At 40.4% G+C, this 21,371-nt stretch overlaps 1 long non-coding RNA gene across 1 annotated transcript in view; it reads right to left on the bottom strand.

Moving 5' to 3' along the window:
* The window catches only part of LOC143160638 (uncharacterized), a 60,305-nt gene that overhangs the window by 19,665 nt on the left and 19,269 nt on the right, over positions 1-21,371 (bottom strand). The gene's annotated exons all lie outside the window — the stretch shown is intronic.

The following is a 21,371-nucleotide window of genomic DNA, read 5'->3' as shown; positions in this document are numbered from 1 at the left end:
ATCTATGCAATATAGTTGCATTCGCATTTCTGACACATTTCTACGGACTCTTGCAATTACATCAAGGCACCTGTGAAGCACTCGGCACAGAGGGATGGCTTTGCCACTTGCCAAGAGGTTTTTCTTTTTTACATCAATAGAGAGGTCTTTTTGCTTTAGAGGGAGACGGCAATAAGTTTCACACAGTGCAGGGTCAAGCGCACAAGAAGCGAGTGATCTATCACATGTAGGCTTATTTTTATGTTCTGTTATCAGATCTCTCTCTTTCAGAAGTTGCCAATGCTGTATATCCCTGTTATCGAAATATAAATGCAGGGCTACTTAGTTCTGCACCTCGAAACTTAGAGCCTCTACAGCATTTCAACTTTCAAATGTTTTCTTGTAATCACGGATGAGGTAAGATTCCATTAATTATTCTTATTGACAAATGAGGAAGCCTTTGAAGAGACAGGTGAAACTTGTTCAAAGCCAGTCAGTAAGTAGCAGAGCTGCAACAAGTACCTCCTGACCTCTCATCATGAACCTCAAAACATGCAGGCTCTGGTTAGACTGAGCTGCAGGTCAGCATATGCAGGCAGGGTGTAAACTGTAACCAAATGTGATTATAGTTTTATTTTGCAAAAAGCATTACGCACAGTAGGCTTTTTCAACAACTGTGTATCAGGATAATTCAATGGCTGTAGTTTCTAAAAATCAGTGTTGCTGAGTGAGGTCTTTTATAGCACAGCTTTCTACAAAGTATGAAAATGAGAGATGTTTATTTAAAGCTGACACTCTGAATGCACAAATCAAGTATCTCAGTGACATAAATGTCAAATAAATTAAATGTGGTGAGGTAGAAACATGTCCTGTAGCTTTTTTTACATGACATGAGGAATGCAGTAGCATGGAACTTAAGAACAGAGCTGTACTATGTAAGGAAAAGCGTAAGACTAGAGAGGATAGCAGCAAATAGAGTAAAAATTGTTTTAAGTGATTGCTGATTGCAGGTGCCCAATTTGAATTTTCTTGGGCCTGTATTTTTATCCTCACAAGTGCTGAGTGTCTGCAGTATGCAGCATTTTTGAAAAGAGCTTTTAAGTTATATGGATTTAATTTTAAACATATCAGGGGTGAGGATTCATTCAAATGTTGGCTTTTTTTTCCCCCCCCAACTCTAACATCAGCGGAGCCATCTTCAGCAATTTCTGTCATTTATTTATTTAGTTTCTCTGACAAAGAGGAATTACTTAGTTGGAGGCTCAGCAATATTTTTGGTCTCCCTGATTATATAACTAAATAGACTTAAAACAAACCAAGGATGGGTTCAGCACAGCTAACATGGAATGGGGAAATGAAACTGATCTGCCACTGCCTTTTGGGTGGCAACAGAAAAGGCTCTTCCCTGACTCGACTTCTGCCTCTGCATAGCGCTGATTGAGATTTATTCCTCCTTTGTAATGCTTGAGGGGACACTTTTTTTTCTTCCCCTCTCCCCTCTATGGATGGAGCTCAATCTCATACAGTACTGTGTTCACAGATTCTTCTGTTTCAAGGCACCTGCTAAAACGTACTTCAGGAAATAACTTCTGTTAGCATTTTGCTGAAGGCAACATCAAGAGCCCTGGCTGGTGGTGCCAGAGTGCAGGGTCTCCTTTGTCACAGCCTTCATGTCACATCACACAAAACTGTAGCATAAGGAGAATATTGAAGTTTCTGCAGAAATGCCATTTGATCACAAAGCAGAGTGTATCTCTCACAAAACCATCTCTTGATTTATGGCGAGTGCTGAGAAAAAGCTAGAAAGCTCCAGTGCTAACCTATTTTCATCTACTCATGTTTGAAATTCATGTTGAAGTTATATATGAAAGGCAAAGTCATCCAGTAACCTATTACCGCACACACCTATCTCCCAGATGCACACCTTGTTTTTACTCAGATAATTGCTACATAAAGACTGTAAGTCTCTCAAATACAATAGGAGTGGAAAAGATAAATACCTAAAATAAAGTCTTGTTTCAGGGGAAGGGGGTTGTTACGCACATGCTTTTATATTCCAAACACCACCTAAAGACTGGACTGTACAGATGAAAGAGCAATTGTTTTTAGCTGTCATATCTCACACACAGCTTCTCACATTAACGACAAACTTCCTTTAGAAGTAATTGCGATGAAGAGCAGATCAAGCACCAATCTGTTTGCTTTGTGCTGATCCACACTTAGTACAGCACCTAACAAGAAAACTTGTTCTCCAACTGCTGGTTATGGAGGAAGAAAATACACTTTGCAAACTTGCATTTGTTACAAGTTTCTGTGAATTTCACAACCTGAATGAGAGCAGTAGTACTTGAATGAACTCTAGCAATCTGTTTCAGAACCTGCAGAGGAAAGAAACTTGTCCGCCAAGTCAGTGCATCACTGGTGTGATGCTGATGCTGCAGCCTCAGTTCTGGAGGGGAGGCTGCATGGTGAAGGTCAGAGCGCATCTCAGTGGACAGTACTGGTCTGGCAAATTCAGGGTTTTCCTCTTAGTGAATGCTTCTTGTACTACTCAAGGGCCTGTTAGGTGACTGCTTACCTTCTAGTGCTCCAGCCAACACAGCTGCCACAGAGAGAGACCTCCTCTCTGACAGAAACATCGTAGACCAGTATCTTCCAGACAAAAAGAACCAAATCCTTAGGGAGTGTAAATCAGCTCTATCCCATTGAAAGCTGTGCTATTTATAGATCCTCTAGGAATCTGTCCACACATAAGCAACTTCAGCAGTAATGAAATTCATAGCATAGATGGCATGAACTTTGCCACTACATTTTATATAATTTTGCCAATGAGCATATCCAATCTCAGCTTAAAATCATCTGAGGCTTTGAAAGCAGTAAATCACTGCAGCGTGAGACTGCTAGCATTGACGAAGAGGTGTCAGCCAAGTGTCTTTTATGGGAATTCCAGAGACCAAATCTCTTCCTATTGCAGCGTGTCCCAGGAGGCTGCAGAGAATGGCTTTCCCCAGCAAAGATGACCCTGCATCTGCTCAATAATGATAAGAGTTCAAACCACGGGCAATCTTTCCTGTGTTGCCTTTAGCAACACTGATATCAAAATAATGTTAGATACTATGGTGATAAGAACACCTGGCATCCTGGCTGGGCTATTTTGAGAGAGAAACATGGCTTTCTATTTTGCTAGCACAGATACAGCCCAAACAAAGCCTTCAGCAACAATACCTGCCTTTCTTTGAAATGGGTGTGCTGGGAGCTTGCCTATACTGTTCCTGTGTGCTTCTGCAGCAGCGTTAGCCAAACGTTGCCTCATCCTGTTTAAGCTGTCTGGCTTGGGTAATGGGGCAGTCAGTGTTTTTGTAGCAATCCCATCTGCTCCCTCCCAGTCATGAAGGATCTTACAGATAAGCTAGCAGTAAAGGTGATTCACTGCAGTCCTCCCACCATCGTGTATTGTATTCCCCTGTTGTCACTGGCTTGCAGTCTGGTTTTAGGCAAGTCCCTTTGCCCCATGCTCATTTCTCTTCCATAGTTCACAGGACAAAAGATGGGATGAAAATTACTGTCCTAAAGACTTTCAAGTTGGACCAGGCCTGGCACAGCATCTCTCAAATGAAGCCACCAGAAACATTGTGCAAGGCCAGCACAGTTTCAAGTAACTACTAGTGCTGTCATCAGGACTCCATCCCCTGTGCACTTTCTGTAGCCACATGTGCTGTCACAGCAAAAATCTGTTTGGAAACCTCTGATCTAGCATGTGTTGATGTGCATTACAAAGCGTTTCATAACAAAAGCTTATAGGAATTAAATACCAGAAAATATGTGGGCATCATGTTGCAGTTTACTACCACAATAATTATGTGGCTTGCACTGAGGTTTTACTACTGCTTTCCAAGCAAACTATCAGGAAACATGAAGGAATTTTCTACGCTTAAGAAAATACTGTTCAAGGAACAAGACAACCTCCAGCAGGAAAAGGAACTACTGCAGTATTGGCTAGGACAGATGCCACAGTATTTTATTTTATTAAAAGGAATGGAAATTCAGTGATAATTTTTAGCCACATGATCTGTATTCAAACACTCATTAAAATGTTGGTTGTTCAAAACACACAATAAAATTGCAACACTTAGCACAACCCGTTTCAGTTGCTCTGACCAGTCTTCTAGAATCTGCGCACTTGTTAAAACGTTTTCCAATACGCATAAATATTCTATTTACCTTACAGTTGTTGTTAACCTAGTATCAAGCCTCTAATAAACATTTCTAAGCCCAAAGATCTGTACCCAAAGAGCAAGGATGTAGGGGCACTGCTAAAAGCTTCTCACTTCTAAGAAGCCAAATTGACCTCTTGAAGAAACAGCAACTGCTTCTGCATTTAGTTTCTGCCACTAACCTCTCTAATTCTTTCTGAAACAGACCCAGTCAATATTATTTATTTTTAATAAAGAAGAGATCACTGGGATTGATGGAAGGAGAGACTAAGGTGAAATACCTATGTAGTGCACGTGAATAGCTACTTATGTCACTGTTACGAGTAAGATGGTCACACAGGATCTAGAGACGGCAAAGGCAATACATTAAGTTATTGAAAGAGACTGTTTACAGTTAGATGAACAGTTTCAGTAAGAGGTTATTGTTTCATACGGTACTTGGTACTCAGGAGGATAAATCCTTTCTGGGGGACAGTACAGCATTACTGTCAGAGATGGTACTGCTTACAAGGCCCAGAAACCTCACTGTTATGGATTAACTGTGCTAACTAGAGAGAACTGCAAGCTGCATACATAGTGCCTAACAGGACGCACAAGAACTATGCACTGAAATCCATGAGGGGGGAACATCAGAAAAGGTAGCCTAACACCACTTCTCAGAAATTAGCTGTTCTATATCTAGTTTTATCTTTGAAAGACCCAATTCTGTAGCTGTTACAGCTGCCCTATGACTGACACTCTGCACTAAGCAGGCTTAAAACCTAGTGAATTCACTCAGCAGGGGATTTCTCCTGTGAGAGGGAATCCTTTTGTAGCACAAGACAATTGCAGCTGTTCCTTCCTCAGCTCCTGCTATAGGAAATGCAGCTGGGAGCTAGCAAGGCCTGGACAGCAACAATTCCTCTGCTCCCAGCTTCTGGAATGACGGGTCAGCAACCATTCATATAACTTTCAGAGCAAGGTACAAACTGACAAATTTTGCTGGGACAAGTTTAACACAGTTTGCCACAAAACTGGGAAACTACTGTGTTCTCTGCACCCCTAGTCTTGTCCCCAACCCTATTTCCATCTGCATTCAGCACTTAATTACATTTGAGAAAACAGTCCTGTAGGATGCAAGTCTTTCAGGGAGCTGGTGTTTCCAATTAATTCAGAACCTTGCTAGATAACATCTGTTCACTGTTACAGTGGCTGGCACAGAGCTCTATGCGTGACTACCATTTCAAATGCATATGCCAAGGTCTTCTGTAGAAGGGAAGCAGAACATGATTAAAACTCATGAATTTTTTCTAAAATTGGAAGACCCATTTCAAACCCTCATTTGTAGATATGCCTGTACAAAGAGGAGCCCTGTTACCTTAGGCTGATGACACTCAAAACAAAAAGGCTTGCCCTATTTCTATTAATTAGTCAAAGTGATAGGCAGGGGATTTTGGTAATGTTTTTAAAGATGCTTTTACAGCAATAGGGAACACACTGCAGTCTTCTGTACTCCTTAACTCCTGCCCATCACTCCAATATGAATATTCAACACCTGCCCTTAACCAAGGCAGGTTGTGGGGCTTTGCTCAATTTGAGTTTTCTTAGTTCTCTTGACCTGGATCCAACTGCTTAGGAAGTACTGGCGTAGTCAGACACCAGTTCAAGAAGGGCACTTGAGAAGAAGGGGCTTAAGTCTCAGTAAACTCAACAGATCTAAGCACCTGGGCTGTTACAGCTTTGCTTATCAGCATTCATTCAAGAAACTATACAAGCGATGCATTTAGGCACACCAGAGTTCCTGGTGCAGCATTTTAGTCATGCTCCTGGAGCACACAACTGGAAGTCTAGCAAAATTATACTTCTCAGACAGATAAATTAGATTATTCAGAACTCCAAGACTCTACAAATTAGGGTTGCTGGTATCCATCCATCTAGCTCAGACAGCTCTCTTAAGGAGTAATTTTCCCTCCACTTTCTTCTCTTACATTCCCTGCAATGCAGAAAAAGCCCTGTGCAGGATTCTGCCAAGAGCACAAGCAAAACACTAGACAGGACAAGATACATAAGACAAGAAAATTCAAGAATTCGACTTTTTAAAAAGTTTTTTCAGCTAAGGTGTGGGTTAGCCCTTCTTTGACTTAATCAGCCTTTCCATGGTGGCTATGGCAGTCACACTCCAGCAGATTTAAGGCAAACACATGGGGAAAAAAGAACAAATTCACTTGTAAAGGAACTCCACTAGTGTCTGATATTATTCTAGGTGTGAATTAGCCTGACTAGTTTATCCTCAAGCAATTTCCATTTTCAAACTCCCGTGCCAACCAATACTTTGCCAAAAGCAAAAAAGTGACTGCCAAATCTTATCTTCTAGTTAAGCACAGTGCTGCATCTTGAAAACCCATTTTGGGAGAAGGGCTGGGCGTGGAGGTGATAAACAGGATAGGAGAGTTCAATGCTAAGTGGCTGCTCCTCATTTCCTTCCAAAAATAAACTACTACACCCTTTAAAACAAAACCTTGTCCATGCAAGATATTAAAGCCCTTCTCAAGCACTCTTTGTACACAGCAGGAGGAGATGTTATCAGGAGCAGGCCAGCCAACAGAAACAACTACTAAAGCAAAATCCTTTTGTGACTGGTCCATTGTTTCTGAACACCCAGCAAGAAGCAAAGGGTCCCCCTCACTGGAATGGAACGACCCCGTACAACAGCAAGAAGCTTTGCCAGTATCATTAGCTACTATTCAAAACAGCAAGACAGTGAAAAAACACAACGTGAGGGCTTACATATTCTTTATCACTTCTCTGACATTCCCTCTCCCTATGCACAACCACTGTCCCAAACAATAAAAGGGAAGGAGGTTGCTGTCTAGTGAATGGAACAGGATATTTTAAGGCAGAACCTCCTGGAGCCAGGCTCAGAGTTAAGTGCAAGCTGCTGTAAAATGCACAGCAGGAACCTGCAGTCAGACTGAAGTTCTGGCTACACTGCTGTACCAGGAAGCAAGGACACACAATAACATTTACCACACCTTGCACAGATGATCTGCGTTTGGAATAACACTGCCTCTTTATGCATCTGGGCACAGACAGCCTCTGGCCCACACAGGTGCATTAATACAGTGTCAAAAGCCATCCATGCCATTTGGAGATGACTGTTTCCTCACTGGGGTTCCAGAGACTCACAAGTGTCAGATTTGGTGACTGGTCTTTGGGACATCATCCACAGAACAACCCTCATTCAAAGCATATGAAAAAAGTCACACAGAGGACAAACAAGTATTATGTTGTTATAGCTGATGACTGTAGACAACCAGAGCAAGAAGATGTATAAAACAGGAAAAGTAGCTAGTAGGAGAATGTAAGAAGATATGAGACAGAGCAGTCCCACCCGATGATGTGCTGCCAATATTTTAAAATAACAGCTCCCAGAAGCATCTCCCCATCATGTGACAGATCCCACACAGCAGGAGTGGCTGTGCTGCAGACAGAAGTGCTGGGTGGGTCGAGGAATCTGTTTGTTCTTCTCTTGTTTTCCCCATTTAAACAACGTTTTCATAAACACAACCAAGGAGGGAGGTGGCTCCACTTGGCAGACAGGCTCCTCCTGAGTAAATTTGCTGGAAGTGTTTATTCTCTGCTCCTGAAAGCTGTACTGAGCATACACAATAGCTGTGCACAGACTTCAGCAGGTACAACCCAAAGCAGTGCTGAAGGCTTTGTGCAGGGAATGAGATTGATCCTTCCCTCTTCCAAAATACCTGCTTTTCCAGTATAAGAAGATGCATTTTAAAAGTAATGTAGTTTTACTCCCCAAAATTGCTTGCATGAACCTCAAACAGGGATGAATGAGTAATAACCAGAAAATGCAATTTGGCATAAGAAATCACTTTCCTCTTCAATAAGGGCTGGTTCCTGAAATTCCAGTGACCATCCTCCCAACACACAGTTGTCCCAAACCTTACAGACTGACACAGGTTTAGCAAGTGGGACAAGTACCCCTTAGATTCTTTCCCTATAATCCCCCTCCTTTTAGGTGCTTACTCATTTCCTGACCACTTTTTGGGTCCTCAGAAACAGAAGAGATGTAAAAACCACTGCAGTGCAGCAAGGCTCACCCCCGTTCTCACTAGGTGATGCAGCGTGGGAGGAACTTGCTCTTAAATCACCCACTTCAGTCCTCTTCCCCCACACACCTATAGATGACGCTTAATTATAACTGACACATATTTCTGCTGCAGGGATTGCTTTATGTATTTCAGTCACCTAATGCTAAAAATGCCCAATCTTATTTTAGTCCCAGACCAGGTTCCCAAAAATCAGAGCTAGCCAGCTCATTTTATGCTCTGTAAGAAGGAGACAAATGTATCTACCTTATATACTTCTGTCTTTTCACACCTAATAACCAGGTGTTGAATTGTCCTCTAGGAAAGAGTCCTATCAGGGCTGAGAGACTGAGGTATTACAAAGCTGCGTACATTGAGGTCACTCATGATTTATGCGCTATAGGATTAGCCAGAATCAGTCTCTAGGGTTAAACTTGCAGACACTGGTTTGCCATAGACAGAAATAGAAAAATACTTGATTAGATCACTTACTATTTAATATGTAGCCTAATTAAGATATTATAATGTATTCAGGAAGTAACATAAGGTCCATGCCCTGTAAGAGGTTTCTTGTAATATGAGAAAATCACTTTTGTATAGGTTTAGAGTGATTAATGAGAGGAAACTAGCATTAGAAAAATAAATAAATTAGAACCAGAAACACGCAGGAATGTTGGCAAAGAAATACAGAGGTCCATCAGCAAATAAAAGCAGCACTGTGATCTGGGCTGAAAATAGTTCCCCAAGTAAATTTATCATCTTTGGTACACTAATAAATCCACGTGCATGGCATTTGGAAAATGGCACACAGGGCTAAAGATGCTGAAAGTACTGGTAAGGGAAACAGTCCGTGTTACCATCAGGTATTTAAAAGGGCCAGGTTCTTTACTCTAGGGTGAAACAAAGGTAATCTTGTTTCAGAGAAGGCAAGACAAAAATGGATTTGTGCTCTGTGCAGGACTGCTATTCATTGCCGGCAAAACATAGTGACAGCAGGCAAAATCCTTACTTCCAGTAGCTTAAACGTAATCTCCTGTTCTACCAGGCTGAACTTCTCCAAAGGGTCTGAGTGAGGGTGAGAGTCAGAATACGTTGCCTGAGAAGGCCAAAAGTCAGCTCAGCATCCTTATCAGAAGGTAAGGTTCAGCCTGCTCCCACTGGAGCCAGAAAAAGAAAACCTATCACTATAACATACCGCATCCTCTCCATAACACGTGTCTAAACGCAACTACAGCGCAGCCTGAGGCAGGCACTGAGTTTGTCTTGCCTAGACAGCTTCCCCCTCCCCATGCAAGGACTCACATCGGGCCATGACATTCCTCATTTTAGGACTCTGACCCCTCTGGTCTGTGTTTTGATTACAAACCACTATTGGCAGCTGGCAGCCAAGATTCCCAGTGTGCACATAAGTCACACAAAACCACTAAGCAGTCTCCAAAAGTTGTGCTAAGTTCCTATACTTCAAACTGCAGGACAACTGTATCTGCAGGAGGCCACAGGCTAGGTAGCTAGGGACAAACCACCGAGCTGAATGAGAAGACTAATGCACAGTTTCCCACGGCTAGCATCAACTTAAGCAAACAAAAATTACCAGAGCCAAGCCACAACACTGCTTTGGTATACCATGATCCAATATTCAATCTTTCAGGGATTCACCTTCCCCCACCCCTGTAATGCTGATAGTCACACTGTTTTCCAGGGGGTCGGTGTTCCATGATTGCAACACAAGAATACCACGCACTCCCTGTTAAGGGGGAGAAAGACAATACCTCAACTATTTGAAAACTTCAGAGTGAGAGCCAGTCTTGATATAAGAATGTCAAAATACATAAAGTCCACTGCATTCTAGGCACATTTTGCAATTGTTCGTTTATCCACAGTATTAACAGTTTACCTATCATTTCTAGCTTAAATTTGCTGACTTCCACTTACCACAACTATCTGTGCTTCAGTCTGAGCTACCTAGATTGCTTTTCCTTTGTGAGATATTTCACTCTGCCAACTTCAGCTAAAACCATGAACCCCAAGCATATTTCATTATTCGGACTGCATCAGATTCGTACCTAACGTAGAAAATTTCAGAGCCTTACTGAGAAAGCCATATTCAGTTCATTATATTTTTTAATAGCAGTTACTAGGAACCCCAACAGATAGCTGAAGAGCAACTGTTTTTTTTATCAGGAGGTAAATTCAGCTGCTTGAGCAAGATAGAAACTAAGTTCTGGCTTATTTCAGAGACTCCACCTCCATAATTCCCCCTGTGGGATATGGAATGGCTACAAACAGGACAAATTCAGTGCCTGATAACAGCATTAGATTAGAAAACGTTACTGACTGCATATCCCCAGGCACAGAGTAGCGTTATATTTGTGCTCTTTTTTCTTTTTTTTTTTTTTAGATACAGTGACCTTGTCTAGTCATCACTTGCCTTTCAAACTTTCCCCTTAAGCTTTTGAACCCTCAGTTGTGTCTTCACCAGACCAGTAAGAGGTTTTCAGTTGGTTTGCACTTTTTTTTAAATTAAACTGATCACCATGGTCAGCTTAGAAGCTTTACCCAAAGTGTATTTTAACACAATTACACATGACTTGCCAGGTCTTAGTAACTCAGCAAAGGCAAAATGTTTAAGACAATTTTCTTGAGACATAATCCTGGGGTACATGGTGATTATCATGGCTTACTAGACAAAAGAAACCTGATGATCTAAAGTGTTTTGTATTTAGGATTTTACTCTTGAATCATTTTTCAATGTTTCAAATGCTCAGAAATACATTTAACAGGCAAAGGAATTGCCACTTGAAACATTACAAAAGACAAGAAAAAAGTTTTCATCTATTGCATTGTACGAATTCTACAAGACAGCAGTGGAACATTCACATCAATAGCACTGACTGAACATCTTTTGCAAACAAAAGGTAAAATTGAAAATGGCCATCATTTTACCCTTATCACAGATAATAATATAGTGGCTATTAGTGCTGAGCCAGTCTGAGTGGCATATTGTAGATAATGAGGCCAATCTCAATACCATCAGCATCTCAGCGTTACCTCACATTAGAAGTTAAGGAATGGGTAAAAGCATATTAATGTAGTCACATATTTTTAAAATATGCATTTTAAGTGTTCCCTGAGTCTAGTAAGCCTTAAGCAAGTAATCCCTGTAGAGAATATTCTGATAGTTATTTCATGCATCGATGTTACTAGGCAACATTCGTATCATCTTACGCAGTTGGCCATACTTGTGCAAGATCACACAAAGTAGGACGGCATTGCAAAACCGTAGGCAGAGCTGGATCCAGACACTTTGAAGACGCTGGAGCAATGCAGCAACGTGACTGTAAAAGTTTTATGTGACTGCCAGTTTGTGTGCATTAGGTAGTACTATAGGAAGCCTATGGACTTTTTAGTCTCCCACATCCTTTCTTCTGGTAAATTTACACCTACTTGTACAGAAAAGACTGATTTTTCACAGGCTGTCTCTTGTGAAATCATTTTTGCCTCTGCAGTTGCGTACAACATGACCCTCTTTTTAGGCTTCTTATTCATAGCTGCCAAAAGGTGCTAGCAAATGAGATTCAGGGAATCTCAATGAAGCAGGTAAGAAAGATTTTTTTTTTCCCCCGAGAACTTTTACATCACTCTTGGGCACAGATATTTTATGACTAAGTAAAGACAGACATCTGTGCTCCTTAAGATTCAGCTTTAGAGAAGGTAAGGTCAATTCTTAAAGTTGGGAAGCAACATCCTATGACAAAGTAGCAGCAAGTCTGTAACGTTACTGTTACAAGGTGCTTTATGTGAAAAGCATGGACAGGACCCAAAAGAATTTATTATAAATTGTAGTAAGTATAGAGGATGCAATGATCACAGCAGATCCACACCCCCTTATGTCTGCAACACTTGTCTCAACCTGATGTTGCACACCTGTGTTTAGCTATAGCATTTGAAACATTTTCTTACCAAACTCTCAGCATTAGACTATAGTTTCATTATTGCATAAATGATCCTGTTGAATTCAGTGAAACCATTCCTGAAAAGTGGTCAACGGCATTGGGAAAGATAGTAGAGTATAAATCTATTTGCAAAAGTTGTTTTGATTCAGATTTTTAAGTATGCTCTTCTGCAAAGTCATGGTTCTGATAAATTTTGCGAAACATGCATGAAAACTGATGCAAATAATTGTTCATGACAACAGAAATCTTCGACAAACTTTTACTATATTTTTTTGTAGAAAAACATTTGACCAGACTTTGAATTTAGAAGTGTGCTCCTTATTCATTGTTTGAACTCCTAATAGCATGAGTAAATTGACAGCTTTATGCCAGCCAACTCGAGGCTGTTTTACATCAATCACCCACCATTCATGTTCATTCCCCTATCCTATATGGTATTGATTTGTGGCTCACTGCATGACTCAAATCACAGTGACTACACAAAATCATGCACAAGTACTCACACAAGCACTTTCTGCAAAGATTTTAGTCTTCTCTTTCTAGGAATGTTCTTGTAAGCAAAACTTTGCATGGATAAATACTAATAGAAAACCAGTAACGTAAGATTCAAGGGTTGTCAGGGGGGTTGCTTGTTTGTTGGGGGGGGTTGCGGGTGTTTGCCAGCCTTTATTCTTGCAGAAAAAAAGTTGTGGCATTTTCCTATTTCTGCCATGCATGTGTTTATATCCTACACCAACAAAAGTATTATCAGATGCACCAGTGCAAGCTGAAAGTCAGCTGGGCTGCATCAGAGCCTAAGCTGGTAATCACTGCAGCTCTTTTGACTCAGTTGAGGGATAACTAACACCAACTGAGGACCCAGCCCCTTTACATGCTGTCAAAAAGGGAGGGCTGTGGAAAGTGATTCCCACAGAATTAGGTTTTGTGTACATTTCCTGCCATTCTTTATCTGTAGTTTTCCATTGGTCTAGTTCATAATCTTATGAAATGTCACTGCAATTATATTTGTTTTTACAGTTATATAATTCCCCACACCCTCCCCCACCCCTGACTCCACTACTGCTAAAGATTCAAGTCTAAATAAACTCTAGAAACAATTCTCTAACTTTTAGGCACTAAGGAGTTATATTCCCTTCTATTGCATGGTAACTAGCTGGGCTGTCAATTGAACAGTTTAAAAAAAAAAGGGAAACTCAACTGCAGACAATAAAGGTTTTTTAATCTTCTCCTGTTGATACAGCAGCACTATGTCATAACAGAAACTAGTCCAGACTTGCTAACTCCAGTAGCGTAACTGCTCACTGTTATTGCTATGCAGATTATCAGATCCAGGAAAATAGTAAGATGCGATATGCTAAAAGGGTATTTACCACAACAGTTTCATACACTAAGAAGTCAATGTCCCACCCCTGCAAACTGCATGTCTTCTGCAAGGCTCCATAAGGAATCAAAGACCCAACTACATCAATTGTTTATATAGCAGAGCCCATTTTTTTTCTGGATTCATGTCCTAGGTGGAACTATGGCCTCAAAAGAGACCGATATCTCTGTCCACCATATCCACTAACTACAGTTTTAATGATTTTTTAAAATTATTATTATTTTACAAAGTCTTTATTAAAGGCTCTTGCTATAACTGCATTCACTTTAGGAGTCTTCAGGATTTCAACCCCTTTAAATGCTCAAATAATTTTCCAAATTTTCTGACCTAGCCAGCCAACCTTTTTAATCCATCAACTTTAGAGAAATAAAGGAAGCAAAACTCATGGGGTCAAGATTAGAATTCCATATGATATTCAGAAGGGCTACAGAACTAAATTCTAGATCGAAGAGAACTGGCGACAGCTTTATGCCAAATTCATCACTAGCATAAACAGATGCAATTTCCAAACTTATGCAAAGTTGCAGCCACTTATTCTGAGAACATGACCTTTTTCATTCCAGTTACTCCTACCTCCCCCTGCCCCCAGGTCCCTTCTTTACTTTGGCACACAGCCCAAGACTGCATGCACCAGTTATGTTTTTATAATACTCCAGTCTCAGTTTCCAGTAAGAGGTAAGAACAGCCAAAATGCACATCACAGGACCCTTATAAATAGTTAAATCTAACCAACAGTCCTAAAAGAACAGACTGAAAATGGCAGCAAGAGGCTAGATCTTACACCTTGTAAAAATGCTGAAAATGGAGGAATCAAACTTAGTTTGACTGAGGAAGCAGGGTGCACAAGACAGTACAGTTTCAAATATGATTCTGCATTGATTAACAGCAATGAGTTCAGCTATGTATTATATTTTGGTCAAGCACAAAGCACTGAGCACTTGTAAATAAGTGTTAAACAGCAGGCTAAAGAGGGATTCAGTTAGCTATTACTACACAGAGACCTCATTAATCCATGGATGCCTCATCCAGATGTCTAGGAATCCAAAGGCTTAAAGTGTAAGCAAACCAACAGGTCAACAATGTAGGCTCTTCTGTTAATCTAATAGGGTCTTTAAAAGCTATCTGGATTAGCCAGGCCTGGCTGTCTAGCCATCATTTAAAGATTTTGCTGTCTCTTTTCATGCCAAGCCTCAGACTTCTCCAGGACAAAACTGCCAAAAATTGCAACTTTGAACAAAATTATGGCTAAGGATGTTTGTTGCTTGACTTCAAGCCCGCTTAAAGGCTGGATCAAAACTCTGGTCTTATATCCCTTCGCGTTCAGTTGAACAAAGATTTGACATTCTCTCTTGCAGTAAGTCACTTCAAAGTTATTTTAGTTTTATATCCTAGCAGCTCAATAAGATCTCTATTCCAAGTAACTTTAGCACAAGAAGTATTGGACTAACAGCTCTCAAGACGAAAGACCTGGCTACAGACAGCACACCCTCAGGAGAGTAGCAGAGCAGCCTTTCATCCCCCTAACCATGATCCAGCTGGTGGATACAAATGTGGACTTTATATAAATGCGACTTCAACTTCAGCAACATGTCTCTGCATACTATAATGGTAGTCTCTCTTAAAAGCTATAGATGTCTAATTTGCAGATGCACTGAGCTGAACAAACCCAGGGGTGAGAGTGATGAGAAGACACCAAGATTTAAAATACTGTCCTAGAAATGGAAGGTCCACGTGCTGCCATCCACCATCTGAATCAGCTAATTGTTGTTGCATAGAGGGTCACTCTAGATCCAGTTTAGGAGCTGAGTTGCCGAAGCTGGTGAATTCAGCTATATATAGCTTTTAAAGAGTGAACAGTATATATAGGAGTATAACTGCTAAGTACATGCATATTCTTGAAGTTGGCCTGTGACTGCCAAAGCCATTTGGATGCAAATACTAAATACATAATTGCAGCCTAAACCAGGACATATTCCCTACATAATACCTGCAACATCAGGACTTGGAGTGATCACTTGTATGGAGTGATCCCTAGCAGCTGGAACAACCAGAGCAACTGCAGAGTTAACCATAAACAACCCATTTCCAGTGTTAATGGAAAATAGGAGGACAAAAAAAAAAGAAATCACATCACATAGCTATTGTTACAGCTAATATTACATACAAAGGCTTAGAGCTAACAAAATGTCATGGGCTGCATTCTTCAGCAAGTTTCAGTTCCAATTTCAGAAGAAGTTTCTATGGCAACTGAATTGTTAATCCACGTGGTTTATATTCCAATTCATGCTACAGATCATGTTTGACAAACCTCATAAGCTATCAATTTATGTCTAATTGATTCCTTGTTTGGGGATATAAAGTGCCATTTGCTGGGTTGCAGGGATTACATGATTTTTGTATTCTCACACACTGCTTCTTTTAATTACAAAGATGAAAACCCAAATATTTTAAATAGAACTTTAGTAATGCTTTGAAGTACAATTTAAAAGAAGCAAACAGGTTCAGTATTTGTGATATTGAGTGCCTAGAGTGTCCCTATTGTTCCTTTCCCCACTCGTTTCTTCTTGCATAGGCATCAGTGGGCAGGACTTGTCTGCACCTCACAGCAACCTGCTGAAGCTCCAGCTAACTGCTAGCAATGCCACGGGTTATAGTAGCATGGGACAGAGAATGGAACAGCAAAGGGTGCACAGAGCTCACCGAGGCCTGGCTCCATATCAGGGTCAATCAGTAGCAGTTGTTCTAGTACGAACATGTTCCTTTAAAAATAAAACGGTGCCACATCTCTTTTAAGGGATATTTAATAGCAAATGTACTCCCTTTAAGGAATTATGGGTTTCTTTCTCCCCATTCAAATTTCTTTACCGGCTTCCAGCTATGAATTATTTTAAAATATTAAAGCTCACCAGTTATAACATTCAAATATTGTAATCAATTTCATAAGACTGCTTAAATTAAAAGTGAAGTTAATTTGAAACTCAGTCTTGAAAAAACAATATTTAGCAGTTTTGAATATTTAGCAGTCTTAAAATTAGAACTTGTCACATTTTTCCAATAATTAGTATTTGTAGCATAATTATAGTTTGCCTATCATTTTAGTAATCCTTAAAGAGCTTAGCTGCAAATAGAGAGTCCTTATCCAATGTACAAGAATGTTTCTAACCAGTGGAAAACACTCAAAATCCCTTCAGCTACAGACTTTAAGAGATCCCCATGGGTCAGGGGGAAACAGGGGGATGAAGACAACACACACACATCATTTCCAGATATTCAAAGCCTGCAAAATGAAGTATAATTTCAGATCACAATCAAGTGCCTTCAGAGAGGCTCCATCATTCAGAAGTTATTTGGGATATTAAGCGTTCGGTATTTCCATCTTTCCAAAACTTCTATATAGCCTGCTTCTCTGAATGTCCTCTAAGTCCGACTCTCAGCTCAGCTTTGGAGGAAGCAATTTCATTTTCCACTTCTATCACTTAACCCTGAACATTTTCCTCAGGCCACTTATTATCAGCATCGTACCAATAAGTCCCCCAGAGGTAAAGTTTTCCTCTGTGATAGCCTCTGGACCCAGACAAGGATTTCCAGAAGGCCTGTACCTAGAAACTCTGGCCCAGCCAGATGAGTTATTGCAAAACCATGCCTCCAACAAGCCCTATCCTGGACATACTATCAGCTGAAAGATTTAAGACATATCAGTGTCTACCTGCTGTTTACATACTCATTAAAGAGCCTTTTCAGAAGTTTGTACACGGTATGCCATTTCTTTGTCTGGGTCACAAGTACAAAACATATTACCTTGACCTGTACTTTCAAAGGCAAAGACTCAAATACATCCGTGATTTATTACCCCCACACAATTTCTACTATTTTAAGTGTAGTCTTCAGACAACATAAGAGGAATACCTGAACCTAGTATAGTTTTGTTAAGATCAAACATAAGGCTTTTTCAGGCAGAAATCCACACTAAGAAGAGTGTGTTCATTAACTATATTTCTTAGTGTTTTTCTGCAGAGTTCAAGCTACTGAACAGCTAAGTCATTTATTTAGCATATGAATAAGAGGTATCCCTTAAAATACAAGGCTTTTCATGCAGGCCAGCTTAAAGCTGTGGGGATCCATTGTGAAGTCTGTTCAGAACAGTAGTTAAGTTTCTGGGACAGCTCTGTTTTCATGGAATGGAAACTACATTAACAAATCCAAGGTTGAGTACTTTTGTCTGCCATAGCTCTTTCAGTTCAGCGCCTCTCCAATTTCAACTACAATATCCTTCCAAAAGCAACATTTGTGTGCTCAGATTTTTGCACGCAGCATCAGTCCTTTAAATAACAAAGCCTAAGAACTTAAGTCACACTGCAGAAATGGAAAAAATGTTCTGCAGAACTTGGGGGGGGATGGAGTGGGGGGAGGAATCCTCATATAGCTTTTCAACAGAGCTATACAATTTGCAAATCAATTTTGTTGTGCCAACCACTAATTTGTGCTTTTATACTGTGACATTATTCTGCAGTTGCCAGCAAACTTAGCAAGACAATGCTTCACCACCTGATCAACTGCATTAGAAAAATAATGGCATTTATCATTTAAAATGGACAGTAGATTACTTAGTCTTGGTATAATTTGGTATAACGTTCAATTCGCAGCAAATATTTTTAGCTGATATTCCCCCTCCTCTCCCCCTCAATTTCCTTCTCCACATACAACTACGCACTGAGGACAAGCGTTTGATCCTTGAATGAAAAGAAAACTGGCAGTTTAGGGCTCTCCTCAATCTGTGAAAAAAACTTGAGAGCCTAGTAACGGTAGAAATCACTAAACAGAAGGTCTTCTCTGTTATAGGGGAACCAGGCAATTTTATGCTCACCAGCAAGTTGGAATTCATGCTGCATGATGAGTTTGGAAGTATCATTTCTGAGAATGGGAGGAGATTTTGAATATCAGTAACTAGCTGTAGTAAGTGTTCTTGATAGTCCCCAGCTACTTTTTCCCCCTGAAAAGGGAAAAGGGGGGGGGGCAGGGGATAAAAAAATCCACAAGCGGTATGAGTTTTTCTAATAGAATTCAACAGATTTCTGGAAAGTGTTAAATAGGAAAAAACCAAACTTGTAGGATCCCTGTAGCCATAAGTAGAGTCACCACTCTACCGGAGTTTTCTTAAACTGCAGTACATGAATAACGTTATGTATTATGTACAATGTTATGTAAAGTGTGACATAAAAAAAAAAAACCTACAAAGAACACAGCACCCTCCCAAATTTCAGACTATGCTAAGCAAGCATAATATCTATATAATATCAGTAAGGCAATGCTATTCAGCATTCAATGCTTAGCCTTTATTTCTACATTTCCTTCTCATTGCTTTCCAGCCGCCCTCTTGGGATAAAGTTCATGAGGGGAAGCTTAAAGGTAAAAGAAATCAGAAGGAGAACAAGAACAAATTACCACTTAAGCTACTTCTATACTATGTCTTTCATTCACATTGTGAATTTGGGCAACTTAAGATCTTTCTTAACTCATGCCACTACCAACTATCCTAGAGAACCTTCTCCTTCACATTGGGCCTGCAGAAGGGCCGTGCAGATATGTACTCCTGCCAGGCTGGTTTCCAGCTCCTTTCGGGCAGTGCATGCAGATCACTGGTGATGACTTACTCAACGTGCTACTCTGGGTTTGCTGTGATGCATCCTGAAGTCTTCTGTAAAAGCCTTTCTCCATCCACTTCCATAAAGAAAGCTCCCTCCAACACACACACTGCTTCCTCCAAAACAAAATCAGCTCACAAGAAACTGAAGTGTCTTATTCTCTGCATTGGCACTACCTTAAAAATCCATGGAGGGGAGACATTTCTAGATCTCTAGCTACTGCCCTTTGCCTTTTGTTATAACAACTGCTCTTAATAAGCCCTTGGGACTGCTCTGCAGTCCCAAGAACGCCCATCTGAGTAGCCTGACATGAGCCAGCATTCCTGGTACACTAGCCAGAACCACAATACTTACAGACTATTCTCTCAGCTGCCTGGAGGAACATATCTTCTTCTGGCAGAATGCAAATGAACTAACGGTTTCGAAAAGCCTGTGTAGAAAGGAAGGAATCAAACAGTGGAAAGTTAATAGTATAGGCTATCAGGTTTCCAGGAAGCAGCAGAGAACCTTCTGGTTTTGTGCCCTGTAATGCACTGTGAACAAACAACCAGAACAAACCAGTTAGCGACAAAGAAAAGCGAATAGCAGAGATGGGGCCACATCTGAACCCTCGCTAGGAATGGATTCACAGCTCAGAGAGCTCTCAAGTTAGAACTTACTGTCTTGTGCCTATTTTGGCAAATATTCTCCACTGCCAAAAGAGAAAGGTCAACCTCAAATACCACGAACTGCATTACAGTATTACACAATATGATCTCTCACTTGCCCATCACAAACCATCTTCTCTATCTTCCAGGTGACCTATATTTACTGATCAAATATTCAAGTAGTTTTGACAAATTTAGGACTCATGACTTAAACTGAACTTCACTGGTAGTCAGCCTAAGGGAAGGTTAAATGAGGAATGAAGGGAAGGACTAGATACTAAGTTTATACCTTTGTGTCTTCTACACTGCACTTATTTAGTAGTTTTCCATTCTATGGCTGTTGCTTTGATTTGCTGAAGAATTTTGTGCTCAGCAGTACACACCTAACTGTGCAGTTCCTGTCAGCATCCCAACCAGCTTTGCAGTGACTACTGATATTTATACTGAAGATATCATCCCACCAAAACTGACTTAGACAGGTATCACGACAGAAAACACTTACCCAATTTCCTCTCCAGGCAGTTGCTTTAGCACACAGACGATTGCCTAGAAACTCATCTCTGGAGACACACAGGGGTCTAGTACAGAATCACCCATGTATATTCTCATTGTATAATATTCTATTAACATCAGATTGTTTTCCAAAAATTAAACTGAACTGATTCTTAGAAGAACTCCTACCAATAAATTCTGAACCAGTAGACACAGGGAACCTACATGCCAAATTTGCCCTTTTGATCATATGTTAAACTCAACAAAGAGGATCCAAAATTCCAAAGTGGTCTCCAACTCTGAAAAGTAATTTGATCCAAAAGACACAAATCCAAGCTTCCCAAGGGCTATGCTGTATAAAAGCTGTGTTTTTTCAGCTGGAGATGGTATTGAGCTACTTTAATTTCATCAGTTATCTTTTAGATAAATATATAATGCTAGATATATGCAATGTCAAAACAGAACTGTATATTCCATGTAATACTCGGTTATTTTTTGGAAGCATATTAATTCATGACAGTAGAAATTGCATTTCCAGAACAGTACACTTGAGCTAGATCAGACAGGCTCTTTTTTTTTTTTAAACTTACTAATGCAACAGAGTACTCAATGAAGCAGCACACAATAGGGAAAACATCCTTCCTCCCACCCTTCAAAATAAGTTTGGCTGAAAAAAAACCAAACAACCCGAAACACCATAATAGATTTAGCTGATGTCAGAATAGCATGAAATAGTGCTTTGCCTTACACCAAGAGCTCATTTAGGATATGGTCCCTGCAAGTGTCGACTCTGACCAATGCTGCTTGGCTTGAATGACGAGCCAGGGGCCGAAGACTTAAGATCATTTTATTGGTGACAGCATTGGTGTGCTTAAGGGTCACAAGGGGTCCTCTGAGCCTTATGAACTGAAAAGTCACTATCCTAAAGAGCTTATAATTTTATATATGATGGGAAGAAGAAGTATTTGTCACATCTTA

Source organism: Aptenodytes patagonicus, chromosome 5, assembly GCF_965638725.1.
Source record: "Aptenodytes patagonicus chromosome 5, bAptPat1.pri.cur, whole genome shotgun sequence".
In the NCBI taxonomy this organism is placed as follows: Eukaryota; Metazoa; Chordata; class Aves; order Sphenisciformes; family Spheniscidae; genus Aptenodytes; species Aptenodytes patagonicus.
Note: the sequence above shows the minus strand (reverse complement) of the source record. Positions and strands in the feature narration are given on the sequence as shown.